This window comes from Talpa occidentalis, unplaced genomic scaffold, assembly GCF_014898055.3.
Source record: "Talpa occidentalis isolate TD23 unplaced genomic scaffold, MPIMG_talOcc4v2.1, whole genome shotgun sequence".
Classification (NCBI taxonomy): Eukaryota; Metazoa; Chordata; class Mammalia; order Eulipotyphla; family Talpidae; genus Talpa; species Talpa occidentalis.
In genome coordinates, this window is record NW_026555331.1 from 87,450,126 (window position 1) to 87,466,002 (window position 15,877).

The following is a 15,877-nucleotide window of genomic DNA, read 5'->3' on the forward strand; positions in this document are numbered from 1 at the left end:
GCTTGTCTTTCCTCTATAGGCTATGAGGAGCCACTAAAAGTGTTAGGTGAATCCCCTCAACACAAACCTAACACTTTTAATGAGAAAAAGACCCCCACTCTTTGACGTTTGCTTTTTTGTTTTTTAAATCCTTTGGTTCAGTGCCTTGATTATGCCCTGGTTAAATTTTATTTCCACTTGTTTAGGAAAAAAAGCAATGAGTTGGGCGACCCTTTTGTGCATGTGAATCATAACCCCCAAAATCAGGAGGGGGACAACAATAATGCTGCTTCCAACAAGCAAAATGGGTGTCACTCTGATATGCCATACAAAAACCAACAGGAAGTTCATATATGGTAGGATCCCTCTTTTATACCTATTCTCATGGAGATGGTCAGATTATTAAATCTGAATACTTTAAATTCAGACTACTTCTTCTGTCTTTGCTTTCTAATTGATGGTTTCTAAAGGGCAAGATTTGCTTAGAATCATGTTAAAGATAGGAGAGTGGAACTGTAGGGATCTAAAATGATCTAATTTTCTAGAAAATTACTACTTTCTACAAACTGCGTAAACTTTAATTAAAAAGACAAGGAGGTCTATTCTCTCTATATACACACACGTGACATCCTAGACTCTTAAGATACCAGTTTAAAAAAAAAAAAGAGCAGATTTAAGAAGTTACAATTTTTAGCAAAACTCTAAATATAATTAACATGTAATGCTCATTTCCAAAGTTAAGGACCAGCAAAGTAACCACTATTTGTTGCCTTTTCAGGTAGAGCATATTTTTTACTTCAAAATATATATAAAGTTAGTTTTTAAAATGAACTGTAGGGCCAGGTTAAGTCAAAAGTAAGACAATGCACAAATCAGCTCATAGTAACCAACATTACATTTTCCAGCTAACCTCACCAAAATGTACATTCCTGATATTCTTAATGCAATGCCTTATGTACCTGTATCCAATAAAATATCCCCAACATTCTATAAAGAAGTATTTTGGTAGCTTCCACTACAGTTTCCCTAGAAGCTGATTTTAATTGCAGTGTCTTAGAGGAAAGGATCAAAGAAAATGGAAGCCACTAAGGTGAGAGCAAACATTGAGTCTGAGAATGACCCCAACAATTCTCTGGACACAATCTATGGCCACCACATGTTGGCCTAAACAATCACAAGTATGGCTCTTTTTTCCTTCCCCTCTTTCTCTCTGCGGCCTCTTCCTTCCTGAAAGCTCTTTCCATTTTAGCCCTTCTTCCAACTGTGCTCCCAAAGTAGTCATCTAAAATCACTTTAAAAGTACATCTTGGATGGAAAGCAATGTGATATACTTTGTCCTGCATATGAAAGAAAGCATTTGGGTAGCTAAGTGTCAGTGTGGTTTGGGCTTTCATGGGGGCTAGCCCATGGAGATTAAATGAAAATCAACTGTACTAGGGTTGATTTGAACCAGAATAGCATCTTTAACAAACTCAGATATCTGCATGTGTTCCTCCCGTTCAACAAGTTCTAAGAGAGCTGGGTGGCGGCCATAGCTTCATAAGCAGCTTCTTGCAACATAAAGTTGATGCTATGACAGACAATTGAGAAATGAAGGGAAGGCTGTGTATTTAGCACAAATGTTTATGATTATGTACACATCACTTGTGTTGAGTATGTGGCACAGCTGTACTAACTATACTACCTGATTAACTATATTTATATATATGGGAGGTCGTTTGAAAAGCACTATAAAATTTATCTGTGTGTGTATATGCAGAGTGAAATACTGTATTGTGTGTATAAATATCAGGTAGCATAAAATAAAATACTCCTGTAGTTGTTTGTTTAGGGACACATTTGGATTGAGTGAGCATTATAACAATCATTTCTTTCAAAACCACAAAAACATCACACTTTTTAGTTTTAATAAAGTCTCATTTTTGGCAGTTCTTTTATCACATCTGTCATCTCCTAAGCTTTGCTTAGCCAAAGCACTCAGACTTGAATTTTGAAATTGTCAATATAGGCCTTCTAATCTTTAAATCTTAAATTATCTAAGTAGATTAACTACCATTATCTGATGCCTACAGGACTCAGGGGTACAAAAAGCAGTGGAAATAAAACTTTTTTTCAGGCAATTAAGTCCCTGTGGAGGTTGCATTTGGGACATGCATTTGGAACATGGTCCTATGTATTTATGTAAACAATCTGGTAGACAAGATGAGCATATTAACTCCAGTATCTAAATCTAGAAGACCAAAAAAAAAAAAAAAAAAAGGAAAGAAAGAAATTGGCTCCATCTAAGAAGCTTTATTGTCCAGTATTTAAACACTAAGATTTCATAACGCTGCTTTCCACTTTGCCAAATGGCAATGGATATACCAAGCCAAGGGAGATATCTTGAAGAAACAAAAAAAGGAAAGAAAGAAAAAAGAAGAAAAAGAAAAAGAGGGGACTCATTTTCACAGCAGTGCCTATCTGTGTGGTGACCTGATTTCTGCAATGATCTCCCTTAGGAGATCAAAGCAGGATTAATGTGATTCTTTACCATTTGCTTTTGCACATCTCAGAGCTCTAGAGACATAATAAATAAGTACAAATGCAGCCCTGGATACACAGTGGAAACGGAATCTGAATGGGGTGGGTTAATAGCTCAAGGGCTAACTATGAAAAGTTACTTGGGATTTGGGAGGCAATACAGAATTTAGGGTACTTTGTACTCTTTAAGCACATTTGCTTTCTCTTTTCTTATTTTGTGGGGCAAGGCTTTTGGCCAGTTGATGAGACCAGCACTGATTGTCATATTCATAAGTCACCACAATGACCTTTACTCATTTGGGATGTTTTGCAGCTGCTAGGACACTTGAAAAAGGAAGGGAACCCTGCTGCATGTTTTCACACTAAAGGACTTTCATGTTACAACCAGGCATTTACGCAGAGGATTTAAAAGAGGGGGGGAATCTTTTAAAATATCAAAATGTTGAGCTTTTGTGTTTCCACAGCATGTGACATTCCTGGATGCTGGAACCCCTAAAGAGTGAGTGTTTCTGCAGCCTTTCGAAAGTGCTTGTTCTTTTGTTGAGGAAAAAGGCAAGTCTCATATTCCTGAGATCTCAGAAAGTGAAGGGGAAAAATTGCTTTCATTTTTAATGCTTAGTGTATACACCTCTTGGAGGGAGAGAAAAAACTCCCTCTTCCAAACTTGACTGTGATTTTAGTTGCATTACCTAGAAGAGGGCGCGCCAGAGAGTAGCTCAATGTGCAGTTTTATGCAGCCTTTACTCCCAGGGAGAACCGGGTGGCCACAGCAGGGGGGGCGGGGGGAGGTGAAGTTCTCTCAGCCCTCGAAGTTACCCCATAGTCTGCACTTTGGGTTTATACAAGTCCACCCAAAACTCAACTTTTCCCCAACTTTGCACACACAGACACTCAAAGGACCCCCAACACTGACGCGCTGTTGAGTCCTGCTTTTTCCTGAGGGCAGTTTCGTCGCGTTTGCTCTTCCAAATTCCCTTGGGTTAGCACCCAAAGATCTTATCTTTCCTTTCACTACCTTCTCCCTCTCTCCCCTCCTGCTTCAGTGGAGGCCACACTCCAAACCGGTCCACGCTACAAGGCCATAGCCCAGGAAATGGCTCCAAACAAGACACGGCGGGAAAGACCCGGCGGGAAAGACCTGGGAGAGAGGTCTCCACACGACCAGTGGTCCTCCGCCCCAAGTTCCCGGCGCCGACACCCAAGGAGGTTTGTCCTCTAAGCCCGTCGGCTGCGGAGCCACAGGGAGTCCAGCGGTTGCCAAGGCAAGGAGCCGGGGAGCCCGCCGGGGCGCCCACACCTTTGCGTTCTGGGTACAGGTGGCGCGGGACTCGCGCTGCAGCCCAGCTCGTAGCTGGAGGGGAATTTACCCGCGTAACCTGGTGAATTGCCTCAACTGGAAAAGCAGCCGGCGGCTGAAGCTTTCTGTCCGGAACGCAATTCCCTGGGCCAAGCAAAAGGGAGGAGAAATCTTTCAGAGCAGAACACTCCACACACACCTCTGATTATTTTAGCTACTACATATACTAGCAAACTGGACGTTCTTAGGCCATTTATGCTTTGCTGTATTTAGCTTTATCTGACGATGTTAATCACTGTTTTCTTATTACCATGCTGATGTATTGACAAGGAAATTTTTAGAACAGGGATTGTTCGGGATCTGGAATCGTGGCTGACTCGGGGGAGTCGCCCACAAATTCTGTTGGAAAAGTTCGCAACCTCAATATCTACTCACCCTCGGCTTTCTTTTTGATTTTACACTATTACTCTCTCTGAGGTTCTGGTTTGCCCAGTGGTGGCCTATCATTCTGAAACAATCATGCAGCTAAAAAACACAGTATGTAGAGACCCGAAACTCATTTTAAAAATGTTAAGTTTTAAAATATTGTCGGATTTTTTTTTTTTGAGTACAAAGTATCAGTAAAATCTCAAATACTCAAATTAGTCTCTGTATTTTAAGGCCTTTATATTACTGAAAATTTCTAACCTCTGGCGTCAGCCTTTGAAACAAAACATTAGAGTTAGGATTCAATAAAAGTTATTTAATTATTAAAAAGCACTGGGGACACTCCAAGTTTCATAGTTGCCATCAAGGCAGTACACATGTTTATACATATAGATAGTTATTTTTACATTTTTTTTAATTCTCATTTTTTAAATGTTATATTTTGGGCATGATCTTTTTAAGCTAGCAAAGAATCTAAATTTTAAGGAGGGAATGGGCAGACTTCAGTCTTTGTTTCATATCCTTTAGAGGAGGGAAGCACCAACAGTTTTGACTTGTATTTGCTAACTTAAAAAACAACTTTAAAGGTAATTTGGAAAATTAACTTGAAAGAAACATACAGCAGAGGGTAACTTTTACTACTTTCTTTAGGGTAAAGTGATTAAATCAGTTAAGGGTAATTAAATTATATAGCATCCTGAAATATATAACATGGAGGGGGCAAAAATGATCCCATTTAATAATACATATACACAACTAGTAAGATGTACATAACCACAAAGAGCCAGCAATGCTTGCAAATTATATTCAATTGAAACTCTGCTGAAAGAGTTTATCTTCCACTACAGTTTGAAACTGTGTGACGGTATGTATGTATGTATGGGATCTATGTATATATAATTCTTATATATTATATATATTTAGACATACCTTCTCTTTAAATGTTTATGTGGTTAGTCACTTTAAGAGCATCAAAATAAATTGTACGTTGGCTTACACTATCTCCCAGGTATTCCCAAACACTGATGAACAAAAATCTTTATATCGGAAATGAAGAGCTACCCATTTAAAGGAAAGAATGGAAAGGAGAACTCGATTTATTCTCATTTGTTTATCGCTAGACGTTCCCCCCTCTCTGCAAATTCATTTGAATAGCTTTCAAGCCGGAAAATGGAAATGTGGCTCCTGCCCTCTATTTCAGCGGCAGCAGCAGCGTCCTGGCAACAGCGCAATTTTCTATCATCAAGGATAAATGGCATCGAACAGAACATTCTGATAAAAAAAAAAAAAAAGAAAGAAAGAAAGAAAAAAAAAGCCTCAGCCCAAGGAGCCCATGATTGCTGGCCTTCCTGTCTGTCATCCCTTTACAAAATCCTCTCCGCAAACCTGAGCGGCATGCTGTCAGAGCTAATAACGTCTTCTGAAGGGGTTGGGGGGGTGGGGGGAGGGAGAGACGTAGTCTTCCCTGCACAATGTTCCCATTTATTAAATCGAGTGCTTATTTTAAAATTGCAAATATCTTTGTTTGGTTCACTGCAAATTAAAACCAAAATGTAGGAAGTTACATGATGCAACAATTATTCGTGTCATATCAGAGAATCAAAACCCTATCTCGCCCTTCTCCTGGTTAAGGTCGGAAGAGGGGGAAGGGGGAAGCCGGGGGGAATCCAGGGCAGGAGGCTTTTTGGTGGAAAAATACAAATCCGTTCGCCCTGCAGGTAAGCTGAGAGTAATTGAAAGGCAGAGGAGCGATGCCTGTTTCTACTATGGAGAATGAACTGAGATTCCAAGTGCGCGTGTGGGCGCGGTCCTCGCCGCGACGCCGCACGCGGGTCGGGCCGAGCAGAGCCCCCGAGGCTTCCCGCGGGAGGTTCTAGACACAATGGTGACTATTTCTCGCCTACTGAGATCCCTTTCTGGAAAAGGCCTTTCTGCTCAGAGATGGATCCCTGGGGTCCCAGCGCCTGCATAGGGAGTCCTGGAGAGGTTTAGAGGACACCTGGAGGAGTTCCCTGAGCCATACGCTTCTCCCGCGAGGTGGGGGTTCTGAACCCAAGAGCAGCACCCCACACACCCAGACGGGGCTCGCAGATGCTGACCTTGGGCTTCTTAGCGGCACGGGCCAGGCCGGTGTCTGCGACTGGGAGGTCGGGCTTGACTGACGAGGGTTCTTGGGCCATCCGCGCTCCTGCGCTTTGGACTGAAACCCTCTTGGCCCAGGTGGGGTAAGGGGCTCTTGAAACCGTGTGGAACGGGGAACCACGGTGTTGACGCTTTCTTCCCTCGGACTCACCGGTAGGGAATTTATTTATTTTTTTTTTAATCTCGTTGAGAGGGAGAGATGAGGAAGAGGACCTAAAATGAAGAAAGAATGAGATCTTAATGTTCCTTACAGCAGGTCAAAAGAAAATAAAAAGAATAACGGAGAGGTATGTAAAGGACCCTAATAAATCCTAAGCCTCGTCCCGAAGTGCGGACCGCAGAGATTGGTTGGGCCGGGACAAGGAAGAAAGAACTAATCAGCTTGGCTTATGACAACGGTGGGAGGAAGGAATGATGAGGAATTCTTTGTTTAATGAAGAAACCTAATATTGCTCATCTGGAAGTCGTGGTCCCAACTACAAGAAGAAAACGGGTACCCCCACCCCGTGCAATGCGCATGCCTGAGCCGTGGGATTTGCATGATAAGGTACACACGTGAGCCAACCTTGGTGATGCCCAGACCAGGCTGTGGCGACCAATAGAATCAGGCTCTCACTGCGCAGTCACATTGACATCTCGGTTTCCCCCACAATAGGCCTTTAAAACCCACTTTTAAAATAAAGAGTGTTTTTAGTAGCGATTCTCACCTTGGCGTGCTAGATTCTATGGAAAATAGACATTGCAGAACTACAAATACATTTGCTACAAGCAAGGGTTAAAGTATTCAAAATTTAAAAAAATTAGAAAGCAGAAGAAAGGAGTCTGTTCAAAGGGGTAAGGCAGGGAATCCTGGAATGGCTGCCTTCAGAGCCCTGGGGCTTGAGCCAATATTCAATCTCTCCAGCCTTATGTGTCACTTGAAAAATCACACCTCCTTCATTGCCCAAGTGAGTTTCATAAAGAAGCATTACCTCTACATGCCTGGCTTGGAAAAAAACAGTCCCTGCTCCTCTCCCCTCCCTCACCCCAGCCCTGCTCATTGTCCAGAAGTTGGGAAGCTAAAATACCTGTGTTTCATCCCTTTCCATTTTCCAGACTCCAAAATGGTCTATGTGGTGAGGTCCAAGTGTTAACTCCCACATCTGTGAAATGGGGCTAATTACAGAAGGGCAGAAGGAACTAGAAATGGGTGGAGTTCCAGTCTGACTGTGCCTCTTCCATCTCTTCTATCCAAGACCTGAGGCTGGAAACCATGAGGTTGATTCTCTGGGGCTGCAGAAGGGGTGGGCCAGCTGGGAAATATTACCCATCCTGCCCCTTCTGCACACCATCGCTATTGCTTGCCCTTGCAAAAGCACTGCCCTGACAGTTACCAACCTCCTTGTATTCTTCCATGTATCCCTGCCAGAATTACTGCCCACAAATGGGCCTCCAATGCCTCTATGACAGGAAAGCTGCTTGTTCATAGCACTGAAATAAAACAGGTGGGGATTATTTGCAGTTCCTATCCCCTTTTGTGTAATCACAAGTCTCCAATGTAGGATTAGGCATTAAATGCATTTTGGTGAGGTACATACTTTTAGTGTTCAGCTCAAACAATGTGATGCATAAAACTATCCCAGCATTGCCTGTATGTTTTCCTCATCCTGCAGGCCAACAACAATTATAACATGGCATTTTTGAGGGAGAGAGAGAGAGAGAGAGAGAGAGAGAGAGAGAGAGAGAGAGAGAGAGAAGAACCCAGTCTCAGTCCAGCTTTCCAAAATGCAAGACCTTAAGAATGACTTCAAGGTCTTGCCAGCTAATCTAAGATCAACATTATTTAACCAATAAATAATAAGCTGTCATACTATTAAACATTTACCTGCCAACATCTATGTCTCTTTGTGAAAGAAATACCCACTGAAACTTCAGAAATAGCAGCCACAAACTATTACAATTGTAGGATTGTCTTTGCAGAAAGGTAAACTTTCTCCTAAACCAGCCCAATAAAATCAAGAGACTTCAAAATGAGATGAACATGTTGTTTAAAAATACTTCTTAAACACTAGATTTTAGCCTTTTTCTTATAATTAGCCTATCTTTGTGTTTTAAGGGAAATAATGGTATATTTGAAAGAAAACATAATCCTTATATTAAAAGTCCACGTGCCAGTCAATAGTTTTCACTGTCCCCAGTAGAAGCAAAATCTTCCATCCCTGTCTTGGGAGTGGTTGATATAAGTGAAGGATTTTTTTTTTCTTGAGCATTTTGGATAAAACTGTGCCAACATAAATTCAAATTCATGTCTCAGCCTCTTTCTTGAGAAATCTTTTGGATCATCCTTTGATGACAACTGTCATCTCTGAGAAAGCAAAGACCAGCAGACTTGGATGGAGAGGGGGTTATCAGGAGGGGAATCATGAAATGGGGACTCAAGAGGATGACTTGAAAACCCAGCCTCAGCTATAGTTTCAGCCTTTGGAGCTGCTGTTTTATAAGCATCCTGAGTTCTAACCCAGACTGCCCTCCTTAGGGCACCTACTGGTTCCTGCCCATCCCTCCAGACATGACTGGCTATTAGCAACCTGTACCAGCAAGGCTAATTGGTAAATCAGCTGGGTTGGAAGCATGTCCTTCCTGTGTGGGGCTGGCCTCCTTAGAGTTTAGTCGGGGTGGTCAAGTTTGGGGGGGAATGGCAAAAGAGGACAAGGAGGGAGATTACTGCATACCACTATAGAAAATGCAACTGATGCTCGGAGGCTTCTGGGAACCAACATTGCCTCCTCCGTGAGAACTATTGAGTGCTGTACCTACAAAATGGCTGGAAGAGACAAACTTCCCTCCCCCCTCACAATTTGGGGTCAGGAGGAATGGAAGTAGCTGGGGGTCATTTTTTTCCTATGCCTCCTGAGTTCTAACCCAGACTGCCCTCCTTTGGGCACCTACTGGCTCCTGTCCATCCCTTGGTACCAAAGAGGCTAGAAGGGTGGGGTTCTCAGTCCCACTGAGACATCATGAGGCACCTCCTCTCCCCGCCTGTTTCATTAGTCTGGCATACCCAGGACCCCCAGACCACCCACCCCTGCTGAAATTATTCTAATGACTCTAAAGGTGCTCCACGAAGCTTTTCTCTATCTTCTCAAGACTAGTTAGCCAATTCAAGCCAGTCTGCTGGACAGCAGCAGAGCCTGTGAGCTCTGGGACCAAGCACAGGACTCTTTGGCCTTAGGGATCCATGGGCAGGTAGTGTAGGGCCAGCACTGCGTTGCCCAGGCCGGCATTTTCAAACAATGCCTATTACAGGCTGCATCTTGAATATGAATTAGCCTTCCGCGCTGGTGTGACTTCGCTTTGAAACTCAACTTGTCAAAGTATGGTTTTAATTAAACGTCTTCCGGCCCCGAAAGATTACATGTTTTGTAAAATATATCCTACCATGAAATTTACTTCCACGATCTGAAATTAGGTTTCTTGTAAATGTTTTCATAAAAAAGAAATAGGAAGGGTGTGTGTGAGAGAATGGAGCAGTTCATACTAGCTGCGTTCCCTTAAAGCGTCCTGCCAGCCAGACCCGGCGCCCGACAGGTCCGGGACTGGTTCACTAACCCTAGCCTGGACAGGAAAGAGAAGAGACCGCGCGCCCAGGACGCGCAAGTAACCCGAATCCTCCCTGGCAGGCGCGGCCCGCGCAGCTTTGCAGTTGGCGGCAATTCAGCAGACAGACAAGTTAATCCCGCACTGATTTGTTTCGGATCCATCTGCAGGACGCCAGATACCCCGGCGGCTGCTGCTGCAGACACCTGCCTCCCTTCCCACCCTGGCCACTCTGCTTATCCTGTGAATGTCAGAGAAGAGAGATAGGTGCAGAAAAGCCCTTCATAGCATCCAAGACACTACTTTATCTCAAAATTTAAAGTTTTCTTTTAAAAATTCCTGGCCAATATTCAGAACTGCGATGTTGAGCGATATTAGCCTTTCTGACTGACTGTCCAAAACTGCCCCAACCCAATCTCAAAGCTTCCCTTGGTGGAGAAGGAACCCCTTGAGGGCTCTCTATCACCTGCTAGGTGATGTCTATCACCCATGTAGCCCTCAGAGAAAAGGAACCCTAGTTCCCTGCATGGGGGTGGGGATGGTGCCTGTGCACGTTGAGTCTTTCTATTCAATACAGAATTAAGAGCTGGGTCCCAGTGGAATTCTCTTTTCCTAACTACTCTCTGAGGAACCCGCCAATTCTGGCAGGATTTGCAGGATTCGAGTAAAACCCGGCGAACCGCACAAGGGGTGGGGATGTGACGGGAGAGAAGAGGGAGGAGGTGCATCTTCTTTCTTCCAGATAATTGGAACCCAAGAAAGGAGGAGGGGGTGGTGCGGTAAGGAGAGTTATTTACCGCCCTCCACCTGAAATAAGCAAGACCAATAACGCGCCTTGCTTTTTCCCTGTTTACTCCAGCCCCATTCAGTGATTGGCAAAGCAGGCCCTGAAGGCAAAGGCAATAATTGCTCCGTGCTCTCCTTACTAGGGAAGTGTGTAGGCATTTGAAGTGTACTAAAAATAAACGAAGGAGCGAGAAAATGAAAAGGGGACCGAGTGACAATTTGCGGCAATTAAAGCGTCTGCGCATGTTGCCGGAGGAGAAGGGACCCACAGTGGTTTTTGTTTTCCCAGGACTGATGATGTGACTAACTCGTTAGGGAATTTTCATTCCAAGTTGTGTTGTGTGTGTGTGTGTACACACATGTGTGCATACCCCACCACCAAGAAGCCCTTTGCCAGTGCTTGGGTCCTTGAGGGAAACCGCAGTCTGGGGCCATTTCTAGACCCCCCCAAAACCCTGGTGGACTTCGGAAAAGAGCAGAGTCCAACCCTTTCAGCCCCTTCCCTAGCCCCAGTCCCAGTCAGCCTCAAGGGAGAGCCACTCAACACCCAACTGTCTTCCAGGCACTTTGGAGCAAGTTTTCAGCACTAAGGTGTCCAACCTTACAAGGGAAAGACTCACTAACAGTTATTTCACAAACACTGAAGACCTAAAGGATAAAGGTTGGAGAGGGAGGGAAAAGGGGGGTGGCTAGCCAAATCAAAGTTTGGGGGACATTTTGACATGGCACTTGAAATATTACTCTTAATTTTTTGGAAGACTTTCAAAAAGAGAAAGAGGGTGGGGCATGGGTAGGTGGAGGGAACTACAACCTTCTCCAGTCTATCACTCCAGTGGCCAAACAGAGGGCTCCAAGCTCAGCCACACTCCGGGATCACACAGTGGGAAAGTGCTTTAAGACACAGGACTCTCTGCAAACCCTACCTGAGCTATGAACTTCTCTCCGGAAAGTGTAGGAGAAGGGGAGACCTGGCTGTCAAAAAATGTGCATACCCGCTACTCCAGAGATCACAAAGATGACTCCAGGCCAGGAGCCCCTGCTGGGCCTGGCTCCCGCAGCCCAACTTCCTGCGCCCAAACTGACACCCCGTATTGATCAGGCCCCAACCTCACCCGGGTCTAGGGCCCCCAAAGGGGGAGGGGACAACACTGCGCAGCCACTGCTGAAGTCCAGCGGTTAGGGAATGGCTTCAATGAAAGCTGGCAAATCCGGCAAGTCTCGCAGAAATTTTCTTCGACCCTAATTCAATTTTAAAGCGGATTTTTACTATTAAAAACGCTGCCGAGCAACACATTGAATTAATCTGACGGTACGGTTTTAATTACAGTGAGGGTTTCTCTACAAATCTGTACAAGACAGTGGCTGGCTCTTGGAGGATCTCTGCCTGCTGAATTCCATTATCTGGCCCCACATCCCCGCAGACAGTGGCGCGTGGGAGCCAGCTGTGGGCGCGGGCGGTCCTGTCGCCCTCTACTCCTGCCCGCCTTCCCCATCCCTTCTTTCACTCCAGCCTCAAGGGAAACCCCGGACTCCTTCCTGCCTTTCTATTTGGGACCATTGCACTGAAACCACAAAATGCCATTCTGCCCACTTTTAAACTCTTGGGCTCAAGACCTTTGGGCCTCGTTTTTTAAAATGGCTCATTTCCCCGGGGTCACCTCTCCTGTGATTTTTTTGAAGGATCTTCCCACGTTGGGATGTCCTGGGTGTTGGCAGAAAGCAGGCTTCCGGATAGGGAGTTAAAGGAGAGAAAGAAGTCTACTGGTGGTCCATTAGATATTTGGGTCTAGCCATTCCCCTCTCCCATGTTCCAGAATAAGCACATGTCGGGCAGAGCAGCTGGCAAACAGGGTTGCTTTTATCAGCCTTACTCTATTTGTTGCGCAACTAACATCGGAGGGCAGTGGTTGCTCACCAACAAGGTAGAGAAGAGAATTTGGAAAGGCATCCTCAGAATGAAGCAGATTTACATTCATTTCCTCTTTTGTTCATGCTCTTATTCGCATTCTCTCTGCCACTTCCTTCCTTTCAGTGTCATCGCTGCTTCCCTACTCTTTCTACTTCCTTTCTCCACATGTGGGGAGAGGGTGAGTCCAAATATGAACCCAAATATGTGTCCAAATGGACACGACCTATTCATACATATTTAAAGAAGAAGAGTGTTGAGTTTTGCAGGGAAGGGGACCCCGTTTTACAGAAAGAGAGGGAAAACATTTTCTCTCTGGGCAAAAGTAGTGAAACCTACAGAAAAATACCATTTCTTTCCTCTGGGTAAGATGGGGGAGATTTCTTTCATCTACATTTGTGTGAAAGGGATTTTGTTCTGAACAAAAGAAAAGAGAAAGGATACAGTTTGCAGTATGAGTTTTTAAACAAACCTCAGTTGGGAAGGTTCTCAAATCTGTTACCTTCTGAGGAGGATTTTGCTTTAAAAGGCTAATAAACTACCTTTGGGGGATGTTACAAAATAAAAGGGACAAGAAGTGCCTATGAACAAATAAGAATATGAAAATCATCCGAATATTTACAACAGAAGGGTGGTCAGATACAGAACAACTCTGTGTAATGAAAAACGGGTTTCATTTCTTTTTCTGTTGTAATAAGAGAACCATCTAAGGGTTCACATGATAACAAGAGGATGTTTTTCATCCCAGGTTTTCCTAAAGAGCTATCCCAGCCTAGTTCTCCCTTAATGTGAGGCCTTTGCTGTGACTTTGTTATTGTTACTGCTGATGAAGGGATGAAGAGATGCTTCCAGGCATTTAGGGAGATGCTGGGCCAGCTATATTAACCCCTTATTATACCTAAAAATAGTTTGCCATTTCCTGTTGCTGCTTGTTCCCTGTCACTCTAGGGTTGCATTTATTCTCCAGTGGTCTGGGGGTCCTGGTTTCCAAAGTTGGGCTTGATTAGCACGGACTGCTAGCACCCTTTCCTTTCCCCTTGGCTCTGCTACATTCCCCATTGGGGCAAATATGGGGAGTTCAGTCTTGGTTTATTCTACAGTTCAAAAAAGACAAACATTACCATTTATCTTCTTTTAATCAAGTTGTTTAACATTGTTCTGTTATTTTTCCTGGACTGAAAGAAAGAAGAGAGCATATTGGGGAGTGGGATCCTATTCTTGCAGAGAGAGAGAACTTCTATATATAACCCGCAAACCAGAATAGGTAAAAACAAGCTTTCCATTCTAGGGTCAGTGTATTGACTCCCTGTTAAGAAAGCTTTGGAAACACACAGCCAGGGAATGGAAGCAGGAAGAGGCAAAGGTATTGAATTTGAAGATCAGGTTGGCTTCGTTTTCATAACTCGCCTGGACTCCAGGTTTGAAAGAACCTGGAGCAGGAGTCTGTAGGTTGAGACATGCTTAGTTAATATTATCCAAATTGGACAGTTTAGGAAAAGTCTGTGAAACCCCCAGTGGGTATCACTTGTTCTGAAGGACTAATGTCATCCATGTCGAGGGTTCCTTGATACCTGTTCTTGGGACCCAGGGCGAGGAGAGATGGATGAAGATGTTGCCCCCAGACTGCTGTAAGGCTCTTTCAGGGTATGGAGTAAAAACATAGGGCACTGTAGTTTTATCACTAGAGAAATTAATGCCAGGACTTTCTTACGGAGTCTGATACTTTTGGCTACTCCTGAGGATACCATCACTGGCCTGATGAAGAAAGGGAAAGAGGCAGCTCTCATGTTCCCCCCCCAAGCTTTCCCAGGTGTGTGCACTGGGGCAGGGGAGAAGGGTGCCCCGGTTTCCAGGATATCAAGCACCCATTTCCCTACACACACACACACACACACACACACACATACACAAACAGTATTTTACATTGAATGGGGAAAAGACTAACAGGAATTTTTTTCCACCAGTGTCTCCTGTTGAGAAGGGGTTTCTTAGCATGGCTATGTAAATCAATACCAAGCAATTTCTTTGAATTCAAAGGCTATTTATCCAGGTCTAATTTCTTTAGAATTAACGTGATAACTGAGCCCAACTTAGCAACCAAACCCAGCCTGGCCCTGGCCGGCTTGAATATACTCCTGCAGTCTGAGGAAGCTGCAAACCTTTCTCGGGCACTCAGTGCATTCCATGGCCTACACCAGGGCAAACACCCCTTCATAGCTAGAACAGCAGGGGATTTTCCCACCCAAAGAGTCCATTCCTCTCACCTCAGCCTTGGGCATGCTGACCATGAGGTGGGTCTTGTGTTGGCAACACCTAAGTATTTCTCCCTCAATAACACTGACAGCTGGAATACAAGCCCCAACACTTCAACACCTTAAAAGGCAGTTTAGGCATTAAATCCTGCCTCTTAAAACTTCTTAGTGAATATGACCCTTAGCTACCACAGGCCCTAAAAGAGCCTTAGGCCTCCGACTCATCTTGATTGCCAGCTTTACTTCTATTTTGAATGATAAAGACTTCGAGGGCCTAGTCAGCTTCCTCCACCCACCTAGGAGGGCTGGCCCAGGTTCCCCGGTGAGCGAAACAAAGAAGTAAGAGCCAGGCAGAGCAGGCTGCAAGTCAGGACCAAGGACCCGGAACCCCGCTGGTGTGTGTGCCTTCCCTGTAAGGTCTTGAAAAAATTGAGAATTCCTGTCTCTCCCAAGAAGGACTGGACTGGAACAAACCTAGGTGGCTCCAATCGCCTCCCCTCTGCTCATTACTGCCGCCCATGACCCTGGGGAAAGGAATGGGAAGCCTAGATGTGGGGTTCAACTGGAGAGAAATGACAGGGGAAGCAGCTCCTGCCAGATAGCCTCTGCGCCCCGACCTGCTGGAGCTGAGGTTGGTGGCAGAGGCCACACGATGCAGCCAGTCACCATGGATGGGCCAACTCAGCGAGTTGTTTGGGGCCAGACTAGTTTTCCGCCTAGTTATTCCCGAGACTATAGTGAAAACCCAACACTCAAGTGAACCGTTTGGATTCTTTTCCGTGAGCGCGCACAGAGTCCTCTACTAAGCCAGGACGGACCCCTCCTCCCCCGTTCAGGTCCCCGGCCCCACACTGCCTGAGCCCGAGCTGGGTCGCCCTCAGTCGGACCTTTGCCATAAGAACAACTGCTACCGCAGGGCAGCAGCACACTTGCTCCTCTGGAACAGTGCTAGAGATTTTATCCTCTATCCACTGCGGGAGGGCTGAGAGCCTT